At 40.0% G+C, this 13,495-nt stretch overlaps 1 long non-coding RNA gene across 11 annotated transcripts in view; it reads right to left on the bottom strand.

The window, feature by feature from the left end:
- LOC129547781 (uncharacterized) overlaps positions 1–13,495 on the bottom strand; it is a 58,829-nt gene that overhangs the window by 34,048 nt on the left and 11,286 nt on the right. For all 11 annotated transcript variants that reach the window (XR_016036219.1, XR_016036218.1, XR_016036220.1 and 8 more), the window contains exon 2: positions 9,603–9,701. This is a non-coding gene — a long non-coding RNA (uncharacterized LOC129547781). The remainder of the gene's footprint in view (positions 1–9,602; positions 9,702–13,495) is intronic.

Here is a 13,495-nt window from a genome sequence, read left to right as displayed (position 1 = left end):
TGTTCTAGGAAGTAGTTCCTTCTGAGCTAATCTGACCATCATGGCCATCCCTGAAGGGGACTTCCAGTTCCATCAATGTGACAGTAGATAACCTGAAGATACTCTGACTACAAACAGAGATGCTGTCTAAAGTATACCATTCTTTTAAATGCAAAGCTAAATTTGGAGGAAAGAAAGGGAACGGCCAGGAACTCGAGAACTGAAAACCAGAGTGGTCAGTGTCAACCAGCTGTGTCTGGGAGGTGTGTGAGTGGATGGTTGCTCTTGAGTGTTCCTGTCCACGTAAGTGTGAGAAATAAGACTTGGCCCGTGCCTCATATGAAGATGGAAATGGAACTCCTTGCAGAAAGGTGGCGGCATCTGATAAAGAGGTAAGCTAGAAAAAATTTTCCCACTGCATGGAGAAATAAGGAGAGAAATCCAAAAGGGACATTTTTTCTGTTATTTTAGGAGGCAAAAATGGAACAAGAGTTTTCCAACCACAGAATGGATGATCTTGGTACAAACTGGGCTCCCAGTCCCTGGAGGAGATAAACAGAGCATAGAGCATGTGGTCACAGATGTGGCCAGGCACATGAAATACCCATTATTTATTCCTGTTCATAACTTCCGTGAAAAATTCTCTTTTAACAACAGATAAATGGACATTATTCTTTGGTGTTGGAGAATCAACTGGCTCATGTTTTCTGGAGGACAATTAGGCAGTGTATCTGCCTTAACATGGAGAAGGCAATGGCAAGCCACTCCAGTACTATTGCCTAGAAAATCCCATGGATGGAGGAGCCTGGTAGGCTGCAGTCCATGGGGTCGCTAAGGGTCGGACATGACTGAGCGACTTCACTTTTCACTTTCACACATTGGAGAAGGAAATGGCAACCCACTCCTGTGTTCTTGCCTGGAGAATCCCAGGGACGGGGGAGCCTGGTGGGCTTCCGTCTATGGGGTCACACAGAGTCGGACACGTCTGAAGTGACTTAGCAGCTGCCTTAACAACGTATACTGGTACACACTTTATGCATTAGTATAAACTTTTTGGACAAAAATTTGGCCATATCTTTAACAATTGTGTGTAACAGGTGTTACCATAAACATATTTTGTTTAAGTGCAAATGTAATTTAAATTATTTTATTGTAAAATTATTTCAAAATATTGTAATTATTTATTTTATGATTATTTTATTTATTGCCAGATTTTGTAAGTTTTACATTTTAATACTCATGGGCACCATGATTTCCAAGTACCATGGGCTGATCAATTGCTGTGTGTACTTCTGAGATACTAAATAGTCATTCATTTTCAGCAGTGAGTAAAGAAGCCAGATTTATTTCTGTAGGTTCTACAGTAAAGTGTTCAGCTGACAGTGATGCTGTCATCAAGTTATTAAAGTTTCCTTCCTTTCTAATAGTGAACTGACTGGGTAAAGATTTATCTCCTTTTCAATTCCTGGACTTGATGCTAGGTTGATGATACAATTTCACTGAAGCAAACACACAAACTGAAGCGTTTTGCTTAACTTGAAGGAAACACTAAATATCAGAGGTAACATTGCTGTTTTCACTTATATATTTTTATTTCTGATATATAGACTCCATTGACCTTGGACCTAGAACTGTTGCTGTGGAGCAAAGGGATTTGAGTTTAAGAAAATAGAATTGTCTATGAATATCCATGTGGTACTCAGCTTCCACTGCATACACACCAACTGCAGCATTTTTCCTAGAGTGACAATATAGGAGAATCTTCAGAGCAGGGTTTCTGCCTGCCGATGCAAGAGATGAGGGTTCGATCCCCAGGTCAGGAAGATCCTCTGAAGGAGGAAATGGCAACCCACTCCAGTATTCTTGCCTGGAAAACCCCATGGACAGAGGAGTCTGGCGGGCTACAGTCCATGGGGTCGACAAAGAGGCAGACATGACTGAGCGCACGTGCACACACAGTAAGTAGACTAGCACTCTCAAGGTTACTTCTATTGAGTAAACCTCTCCAAAGGACCCCCTGAAAGTCTGTTCAAGTAAATTTAATAAACTTACAGCATTAAAGAGACTGCCAAAGTGTCATAACAGTTTCTCAGAGTGGAAAGTCATAGAGTCAGCTCTATATATGTACAGAGCTTTAGGGCCCAAACTTGGAGGAGGGCATGGCAACCCACTCCAGTATTCTTGGCTGGAAGATCCCATGGACAGAGGAGTCTGGCGGGCTACAGCCCATGGGGTCACAAAGAGTCTGACATGACTGAGTGACTAACACACACACACAGGACCCAAACTGTAGATTTAAGGAACGTCTTGCAAAGCAGGAAACTGACTGAAATTTGGCAGAGTTTATAACAATAATTTTGGATTGATAGGCACTGTGAGGCAATAGCCTTTAAGCAAGTATTGATGAGTAAAATGCTAGTTTTGACAAGTAAGCTCTCTCTGTTAGTTCACAGTCTTCTAGGATCAAGTATTTACTGAAGCAAAGAGAAACGTTACTTTTGCCTGTTCTCAGTGTGTAAGGACAGGAAAGTATGCCTGGTCCCTTTTTTTTTTTTAAACCCAAAGAGAGGAAATTAAATTGGTTTCAGTTCCCTTTATCAGGTTCCTGCAAACTATTTTTGTTGTAAGCAACTATTGGTTGTTAGTAAGTCCTACTATGCTGGTATTATCAAAAAATAGTGATATGGCTTCTCGTTATCCTGTTGCACCTAATGGCTGCAGTTTCTTGTTTGAGCAACTTGTATATGTGTGACAAGACAGTTCCTGAATCTCAGACAGGTCAAGTAATGTCTTTGCCTGAAGAAAAGTGCTGAAAGTCATCCATTCTCTGCCTTTCACCCACACATCCGTGTGCACTAACGGGACTCTCTGAAGAAACTGCTGAAGGCTACAGACAAAACACTACATGCTCATGACTCTAAAACCACCCCCGATCTTTACCATGTGTGTTCCACTGTCAAGGATACTCATCAGATATTTTCTTCATTGATTTTCCATGCTATACAGACTCACTTAACCAGATTTGCTCTGTTAGACCAGAAACCTCTTGATCACTATATTAGTTTTCTCTTGCTGTTGTAACAAATTGTGTGTGTGTGCTCTGTTGTGTCGGACTCTTTGTGACCCCACAGACTGTAACCTATCAGGCTCCTCTGTCCATGGAGTTTTCCAGGTGTGAGTACTGGAACCAGCTGCCATTTCCTACTTCAGATCTTCCTGACCCAGGGATTGAACCCACATCTCTTGCCTCTCCTGCACTGGCAGTTCAGTTCAGTTCAGTTCAGTCGCTCAGTCGTGTCCGACTCTCCGCGACCCCATGAATCACAGCACGCCAGGCCTCCCTGTCCATCACCAACTCCCAGAGTACACTCAAACTCATGTCCACAGAGTCGGTGATGCCATCCAGCCATCTCATTCTCCGTCGTCCCCTTCTCCTCCCGCCCCCAACCTTTCCCAGCATCAGAGTCTTTTCCAGTGAGTCAACTCATCGCATGAGGTGGCCAAAGTATTGCAGCTTCAGCTTTAGCACCAGTCCCTCCAATGAACATCCAGGATTGATCTCCTCTAGAATGGACTGGTTGGATCTTCTTGCAGTATAAGGGACTCTCAAGAGTCTTCTCCAACACCACAGTTCAAAAGCATCAATTCTTCGGCGATCAGCTTTCTTCACAGTCCAACTCTCACATCCATACATGACCACGGGAAAAACCATTGCCTTGACTAGACGGACCTTGGTTGGCAAAGTAATGTCTCTGCTTTTTAAAATACTATCAAGGTTGGTCATAACTTTCCTTCCAAGGAGTAAGCGTCTTTTAATTTCATGGCTGCAATCAGCATCTGCAGTGATTTTGGAGCCCCAAAAAATAAAGTCTGACACTGTTTCCACTGTTTTTCCATCTATTTCCCATGAAGTGATGGGACCAGATGCCATGATCTTTGTTTTCTGAATGTTGAGCTTCAAGCCAACCTTTTCACTCTCCTCTTTCACTTTCATCAAGAGGCTTTTGAGTTCCTCTTCACTTTTTGCCATAAGGGTAGTGTCATCTGCCTATCTGAGGTTATTGATATTTCTCCCAGCAATCTTGATTCCAGCTTGTGCTTCTTCCAGCCCAGCGTTCCTCATGATGTACTCTGCATATAAGTTAAATAAGCAAGGTGACAATATACAACCTTGACGTACACCTTTTCCTATTTGGAACCAGTCTGTTGTTCCATGTCCAGTTCTAACTGTTGCTTCCTGACCTGCATACAGGTTTCTCAAGAGGCAGGTCAGGTGGTCTGGGATTCCCATCTCTTTCAGAATGTTCCACAGTTTATTGTGATCCACACAGTCAAAGGCTTTGGCATAGTCAATGAAGCAGAAATAGATGTTTTTCTGGAACTCTCTTGCTTTCTCCATGATTCAGTGGATGTTAGAAATTTGATCTCTGGTTCCTCTGCCTTTTCTAAAACCTGCTTGAACATCTGGGAGTTCACGGTTCACACGTTGCTGAAGCCTGGCTTGGAGAATTCTGAGCATGACTTTACTAGCATGTGACAAGACTGACAGATATACTATTAAATAAAAATACTATAAAACATTATGTATAATGTGTGCCATTTCACTCAAATATATACACAAGTAAAAATATTATTATGCAAATATGATCAGTAGCTATCTATATAGGGTGGAATGATGGGTGATTTTTACTTTCTTATGGTTTTTTTGGAAGAGAGGAGGATGTCAGAGATGGGGGCTCTAGGTCTACACTTCTCTCAAGTTGAATTTCCAAGGACAATATGCGTATTAAGGACCCACAGTTTTGAAGTGTGACTCATTTGAAAAGACCCTGATGCTGGGAAAGATTGAGGGCAGGAGGAGAAGGGGATGACAGAGGATGAGATGTTTGGATGGCATCACCAACTTGATGGACATGGGTTTGGGTGGACTCCAGGAGTTGGTGATGGACAGGGAGGCCTGGCATGCTTCATTTCATGGGGTCACAAAGAGTCGGACATGACTGAGCGACTGAACTGAACTGAACTGAGAAATCCTAGAGTAGACACTTTGTCCCGGGTTCCCGGGAGCAGCCATTTAGAAAGCCTGTGCTGCACTCAGTAATCCCTGACGGCCCACAACAGGCCCCCTTCTACCTGGTTCCACTGCCAACACAGTGCTGCATCCAACATGGTACAGCTGCCAGTGTGGCACTCAAACGTGGAATCCCTTTTACATGCTGTCACCACCAACACAGTGCTGCATCACAAGACAGCTGTACCACACAGTGGTACTCTATCCGACATGGTGCTACGTTCAACATGACATCAGAACCAACAAGGCAACTGAGCTGCAGAGTAACTGTGGCGTGAGGAAATCTCCCAGGCAGTGGAGCTTGAGTTCAGCTTCACTGGCCAGCGCATCCCAGTGAGGTGCCAGCACAGAGGCAGAATCCAAGGAATATACATAGGTTAGCAAGGAAAGACCATCCACTCCCCCATTCAAGCTTCCTCACCTAGGATCCCAGGAAGCAGGGTAAGAAGAGGAGAGTCCTTGGGAAGGGGACAAATGCTATAACACAGAGGCAGAGATTTACACACATTTGATATGTGGCTGCTGAGCTTATATACACTACATTTCCCTTTGCCACTCTGGTTTTCTCCCTTTGTGTGTGTGTGGGGGGAGTGTCAAAATATTCAAGCTTATCAACAGCAACAGGTCCTTGGACCTGCATTCTACAGATCTGTTGATTACTCTGGGAGCCTATTACCTTGGCCTTTCTTGAATTTACCCCCAGGAGAGGTGATTTTTGGGTCTTTTCGGCAGGCTTTTGTGGAATACATTTCTTTTCTATAACCAACTCTCCCTTTTATAACTTATGCTCTTTGCCCTTTGAAAGTCCTTTTCTTTACTAATCAATTTTCAAGGGATATTTTAATTTACTCGTTAACAATGATCACTGCTCTTGACATACACTGCGTATTTTTATTGTGTAACACATATTTTAACCACATTCAATAAAACGATTTAAAGGAAAAATTCCTCATGTTTCTCCCAACTTAATATGCTGAATTTTTCCAATTCAACTCTGAACTGAAATAATCTGACTCACTCTAATCAGTGTTCTAGCTTCTGCATTTTTAAGATGCTATTTAAGCTTGGGATTAACATACACACACTACTATATATAAAATAGAAAACCAACAAGGACCTACTGTATAGCACAGGGAATTCTTAATATTCTGTATTAACTTATATGGGAAAAGAATCTGAAAAAGAATGAATATGTATCTCTATAACTGAATCACTATGCTGTACACATAAAATACAAATTTGGCAATCAACTATAAAGCAAAACAATTTTTAAAAAAGATGCTATTGTGCACGTCCATATTGTTTGCCTTCAACACTGCTGTTGACTGCATGGTATTTCATTATGTTGATAAATTAGCATCTCTTGAGCCATTTCCCAAACGTAAGAGTTTAGGTAGACTGAGCCTTTAAAAAGTGTTGGGGGTAGTCTCAATAAAGGAACTTAAAATCATAAAGTGATTACAGATCTTCAAACAAAACAGTTCTAAAGAGTAAAATCAAATTTTGGCTAACTATTAAAAGAATTAAAAGATCTCTCTTATTAATTTTAATATCAAATAAACATGAAAACCAGTGTGTGTGAGCACTAGACATAAATAATAAAAGCAACAGTACATAAAAATCAACAGTTTATTCATGAAAACTATGTACAAACTAAGAAGAAAGGTATTATTAATTACTCATTAAAAAGTCATAGTCCCCTAATGAGGTGGATGAAACTGGAGCCTATTATACAGAGTGAAGTAAGCCAGAAAGAAAAACACCAATACAGTATATTAACGCATATATATGGGATTTAGAAAGATGAAAACGATAACCCTGTATACGAGACAGCAAAAGAGACACAGATGTATAGAACAGTCTTTTGGACTCTGCGGGAGAGGGCGAGGGTGGGATGATTTAGGAGAATGGCACTGAAACATGTATATTATCATATGTGAAACAAATTGCCAGTCCGGGCATGATACAGGATACTTGGGGCTGGTGTACTGGGATGAACCAGAGGGATGGGATGGGGAGGGAGGTGGGAGGGGGGTTCAAGATGGGGAACACAAGTACACCCGGGGCAGATTCATGTCAATGTACGGCAAAAGCAATACAATAATGTAAAGTAATTAGCCTCCAATTAAAATAAAATAAAATAGAAAGTCATAGTCCCTCCCTTTTCTGGCTGACGAAGGGACTTCTCCAACTCCTTCTGAATTTGGCAGTGAAGAGGCAACACCACTTCACCAGTTCCACTGTGACTAAGATGTGTGGTCTTGCAATGCAGGATCTGCTTCCCCTGGGGGCATGAGAAGGCCTTCCTAGGACTCTGATACATGTTTCCAGGTCCTCATTGCCCATAAATTTTCTAACATTGGTCTGATCTAGGTCCGGATCACGAATAGCCCTTTGTCCCTTTATAAGAAAAAGGCATACACTTTACCCTTCTCTACTCTTGGAGGGGGTTTTCTGTCTCTCTGTCTTGGCTCATTTCTATTAAGAGTAAAGTTAAATTAAGAACAGAGCACTCTGCCCCAAGTTCTGAATTCAGATAAATGATCGAGTGAGGCAGTGGGAGTATTGATAACTTTTATTGAATAATTTTGTCTCTTCTATCCCCTGACTATTGCCCAAGAATGCCTAGCTCTTGTTAGATAATCACTTGTTAGCAAACCAAAAAAAGCATGAGTATAAGTCATAAAAGGAGAAGGCAATGGCAAGCCACTCCAGTACTCTTGCCTAGAAAATCCCATGGATGGAGGAGCCTGGTAGGCTGCAGTCCGTGGGGTCGCTAAGGGTCGGACACGACTGAGCAACTTCACTTTCACACATTGGAGAAGGAAATGGCAACCCACTCCAGTGTTCTTGCCTGGAGAATCCCAGGGACGGGGGAGCCTGGTGGGCTTCCGTCTGTGGGGTCACACAGAGTCAGACACGACTGAAGTGACTTAGCAGCAGCAGCAGCAGCATTAAGTCATAAAAAGGAATGAAATACTGCCATTTGTAGCAACGTTGATGGACCTAGAGATTATCATACTAAGTCAGAAAGAGAAAGACAAATATCATATGATATCACTTATACATGAGGACTAAAATATGATACAAATGAACGTATTTACAAAATAGACTCACAGACATAGAAAAAAACTTATGGCTACGAAAAGGGATGGAGGAGGGATAAAATGGGAGACTGGGAAAGACATACACACAGTACTATAAGGGAAAAGAATCTGGAAAGGAATGTATGTGTACATATGCGTGTGTGTGTGTGTGTATAACTGAATCACTGTGTTATGCACTTGAAATTAACATGATATTGTAAATCAACTATACCTCAATTAAAAAAAAATAAATTCTGTCCTGAATGCCAAAAATATCTTTCTGTATTTATGTAATGTAAGCAGGTCTTTAAATGATCATTCCTGAAAGAAAAAAAGCATCAACTATTGACAGTGATTCTTTTCAATATACCTGGAATGTTTTAATGGGACTACTAAGTCTCTTCAGCTACAGTGGATAAAACTCCCAGATAAAACTTTTAAGTGATTTATTTTAGATTTGTTGTGCATTACTTGACTAAGTAGTTAAAATCATTTTTATCAAATCATATCATGAAATATTTGTTATTATGGTAAACCTTTGTTGTTTCAAAAACTGAAGGTTTTTGTTTGTTTGTTTTTTGGCCTGGGGGGAAAAAAGGAAATAAATTATATGCTAGTTTAATCAGTTTTTAGTGATAAATACTTTTCTGCTTCATTAAATAGGAAAAGATTTCTTATAATGAAAATAATCGAGTTATTTACTATTTTCATACTTGATTTTTTATTTTTTTAAAAGCTAAATGCCAGAATTTGCATCACATCCATATGTACATTCTACCCAGGGAAACCATTCATTTATCATATTCTTTGCTTCATAAGTGATTTATAATTTTAGCTATATATTACATTGTATTAGAAATTAGTTAAGAAACAATATATTTATATATTTAAAATATTTTACCCCTTTACTTATTTAGCTGTGCCAGGTTCTTGGTTGGGGCACAAAGAACCTTTGGTGTTCATTGTGGCATGCAGCATCTTTAGAACTCTCAGCTGTGGCATGTGGCATCTATTCCCCGACCAGGGATGAAACCTGGGTCCCTGCATTCGTAGCACAGAGTCTTAACCATTGGACCACCAAGAAAGTCCTAAGAAATAGTATATTAATATATTATCTTGTCTTTAATAATTATAGAATGGACAACTTAATTATATTAGATCTCTATCACTTTAAACTAAACCTGATAGATTTTTAAAATCTTGTAAGATTTATTTCCTAGTGGTTACTGTCATGTTCCTTGAAGTAAGTATTAACATATTTGTTTCATGTAAAAGATAAACTCAGATGTTTTCTGAGAGTAAGTAATTCTGATTTAATGGCAGAGAAGAAAGTTGTTAACAACTGGGTTACATAGCTAACATTTTCCACCTCTTAAAGGAACTAAAGGTGCAGTTCCAAGGTCATGAAGAAAACACACTTCTGACATGTGCTGTATTTAGGTGAACAGGTCAGTGGCATTAAGTACCTTCACATTGTTGTGCAACTATCAGCACTGTTCATCTCCAGAACTTCTACAGTCCAGACACAGAGCAGCCAGGTTTTCGTCTAAGAGCAGGAGAGCTTCCTAAAGGGAAGAAAGCAGATGCCAGGGTAAAGATAAAGGAAATTTTTGCAGCAGTTGACCCGTGATTCTCTGAGGAAGTAAAGGGAGCAAGTGAGTTTACAGTGTTCAAGGATAGGAGGATGATCCGCCACAATTTTAAAGGAGCACCACTGCTGTGATGAGGTCAAGCATGGAGCATGGTATGGAATTTCAGAAGCTCTATGTCCTGTGATTAGAACCCACGGGCTGCTAGTGAGGTAAGTGCCTAGTAAGTCCAGAAGGGGAATTTGGGTGATGTACCACAGCACCCTTTGTGCTGTTCAATCCACCAGCTTCATGCAGTAGATCTAAGCAGTTCAGTGCTAACTTCTCAGTTCTGATGAAAATTCCATAAAATCAAGTTTCAACACACATTATTTCTGTTCCTCCTCTGAATAAGTTCATGCTGTTTCTGTCTCCCAGAGATCTATCAGCCACTGGCGGAGTTCGAAGTGTCTCTCATACTTCTCTCATAAGCAGTGTGGTCTGATGCTAATACTTGGACTTGGGTGGTAGGTGGCCCTGGAGTAGAGGCCAGGTCTGCCTCTTTCTGTGGATCTTCGGCAAAGGTGTCAGTCCTTCTCAGCCTTGACTTGCTTGGCCTTTATTACTGATATTTTTGCATCCTATGAGGAAGGCTGGTTGTCTAAGAGCATCTCCACTGTTAGCCCCAGACTCCAAAGACCAGTCATCACAGTTTTTTCTTGATGCTAGTACCTCTCTCACCTGTGCATTCTTGACTGCTTTGATAAATGGAGTGTCCTCTGGGCTCTCCCATGAACAAAGTTAAATCAGAGGATGGGTTGAGAAAACAGTCCATGGATTAGACACAAGTAGATTCAGCACAAGAAGGAAATGACCTCCATCTGAGATGGGGAGAATACACAAAAAACTTTTGGTATCAAATTTAATAAAGCACTGACAAATCCGTGGTCAAAAAGGCTTACACCTATGTTTTCATCTGAGAGTTTTACAGTTTTATTTAGGTGTTTGGTCCATTTTGAGCTAATTTTGTGAGGCAGTAGTTGAAATTCACTCTCTTTTTTGCATTAAAAAATTTTCATTGAAATATACTTGATTAATAATATTGTATTAGTTTCAGATAAACTGCAAAGCGATTCAGTTATATATACATATTTTTATAGTCTCTTCCATTTTAAGTTATTATAAGATATTGAGTATAGTTCCCTGTGCTACACAGTAAGTCCTTGTTGGTTATCTTCACACATAGTACGACAGTTTGTATATTTTAATTTGAAACTCCTAATTTGTCCCTCACTCCTCTTGCCTTTGGTAAGCTTGTTTGCTGTGTCTATGAGTCTATTGCTGTTCTGTAAATAAGTTCATTTGTATCATGTTTTTCAGATAAAACACATATATGATATTTGTCTTTATCTGGCTTACTTCACTTAGTATGATAACAAATTCATTCTTTTTTTTTTTTTTGAACAGAGGAAAATTTATGCGTCGAACCTGGACTGGTCACTTATGATAATATACATGCTACAATTCCATTCTCCCCAATCATTCCACCTTCACCCTCTCCCACAGAGTCCCAAAGACTGTTCTAAATGCCTATGTCTCTTTTGCAGTCTCTTATACAGGGTTCAGGTTACCATTTTTCTAAATTCCATATATATGCGTTAATATACGGTATTGATGTTCTTCTTTCTGGCTTACTTCACTCTGTATAATTGGCTCCAATTTCATCCACCTCATTAAAACTGATTCAAATGCATTCTTTTTGATGGCTGAGAAATACTCCATTGTGTATATGTACCAAAGCTTTCTTATCCATTCATCTGCAGATGGACATCTAGGTTGCTTCCATGTCCTGGCTATTATAAACAGTGCTGCAATGAACATTGGAGTACATGTGTCTCTTTCAATTCTGGTTTCCTCGGTGTGTATGCCCAGGAGTGCGATCGCTGGATCATATGGCAGTTCTATTTCCAGTTTTCTGAGGAATCTCCACACTGTTCTCCATAGTGGCTGTACTAGTTTGCATTCCCACCAACAGTGTAAGAGGGTTCCCTTCTCTCCACACCCTCTCCAGCACTTATTGCATGTAGACTTTTGGATAGCAGCCATTCTGACTGGTGTGAAATGGTATCTCATTGTGGTTTTGATTTGCATTTCTCTGATGATGAGGGATGTTGAGCATTTTTTCATGTGTTTATTAGCCATCTTTATGTCTTCTTTGGAGAAATGTCTGTTTAGTTCTTTGGCCCATTTTTTGATTGGGTCACTTAGTTTTCTGGAATTAAGCTGCAGGAGCTGCTTGTATAATTTGGAGATTAATCCTTTATCAGTTGCTTCATTTGCTATTATTTTCTCCCATTCTGAAGGCTGTCTTCTCACCTTGCTTAGAGTTTCCTTTGACTTGTACATAGAAAACTATAAAACACTAGTGAAAGTAATCAAAGAGGACACGAATAGATGGAGAAATATACCGTGTTCGTGGATTGGAAGAATAAATATTGTAAAAATGAGTATACTACCCAAAGTAATTTATACATTCAATGCAATCCCTATCAAGCTACCAACAATATTTTTCACAGAACTAGAACAAATAATCTCACAATTTGTATGGAAATACAAAAAACCTCGAATAGCCAAAGCAATCTTGAGGAAGAAGAATGGAACTGGGGGAATTAACCTGCCGGACTTCAGGCTCTATTACAAAGCCACAGTCATCAAGACAGTATGGTACTGGCATAAAGACAGAAATATAGATCAATGGAACAAAATAGAAAGCCCAGAGATAAACCCACGCTCCTATGGACACCTTATCTTCGACAAAGGAGGCAAGAATATAAAATGGAGAAAAGACAGTCTCTTTAACAAGTGGTGCTGGGAAAACTGGTCAGCCACTTGTAAAAGAATGAAACTAGAACACTTCCTAACACCATACACCAAAATAAACTCAAAATGGATTAAAGATCTAAATGTAAGACCAGAAACTATAAAACTCCTAGAGGAGAACGTAGGCAAAACACTCTCCGACATAAATCACAGCAGGATCCTCCAAGACCCACCTCCCAGAATATTGGAAATAAAAGCAAAAATAAACAAATGGGACCTAATTAAAATCAAAAGCTTCTGCACAACAAATTCATTCTTTTGCCTTTGGATATGCAGTTTGTCCCAAGATCAACTGCCAGAATTAATGACCTTTCAGCCTTCTTTTTGTGGTCCAATTTCCAAGGTTTTTTTTTTTATTTATTTTTTTGCATCAAAAATTCAGTCAAAGCTGAATATAGTCACTTTAAGTCTCAACATGAGGTCACAAATTTCCCACCAATTGTACAAAATGTCCCCTAGGGCCAGTTTTAAATTAGGCTCACACAACAAAATGCACATTTCATTTGAAAGCTTTTGTGCAGGTGTGCCCAAGCCATCAAATCCAATTAAAGGGGAGCAAATGCATTAATAGCTGAAGATTTAGTTTTACATCAGGCTGTCTCTAGAGACATTCCAAGCAAATAAAATAGTGAAATCCCAAGAAACCATTTTTTTTTTTAGACTAGCCAAGATAAACTGGTACTAAGTAATTTGGAAGAGGGTCAAGTGGGATTCATTACAGCACTAATTCTGAGAAGAGGGTGCCAACTGCATTTGCCCTTGAAGGTAAGTTGTTCTTTGACTTCTGGCATGAACCTCAGGGTCTTTGGCTGATGGGACAGGGTGGACAATAGCTCTAAAGTAGAAGAGAGTGGTATGCGTAGAGAGTAAGGTGTAGAGGGCCGTTAGGCTTACAAAGGCATGCTGGGACA

Source organism: Moschus berezovskii, chromosome 24 (genome assembly GCF_049115385.1).
Source record: "Moschus berezovskii isolate FMDL1 chromosome 24, NW_MosBer_1.0, whole genome shotgun sequence".
NCBI classification, from domain to species: domain Eukaryota; kingdom Metazoa; phylum Chordata; class Mammalia; order Artiodactyla; family Moschidae; genus Moschus; species Moschus berezovskii.
Note: the sequence above shows the minus strand (reverse complement) of the source record. Positions and strands in the feature narration are given on the sequence as shown.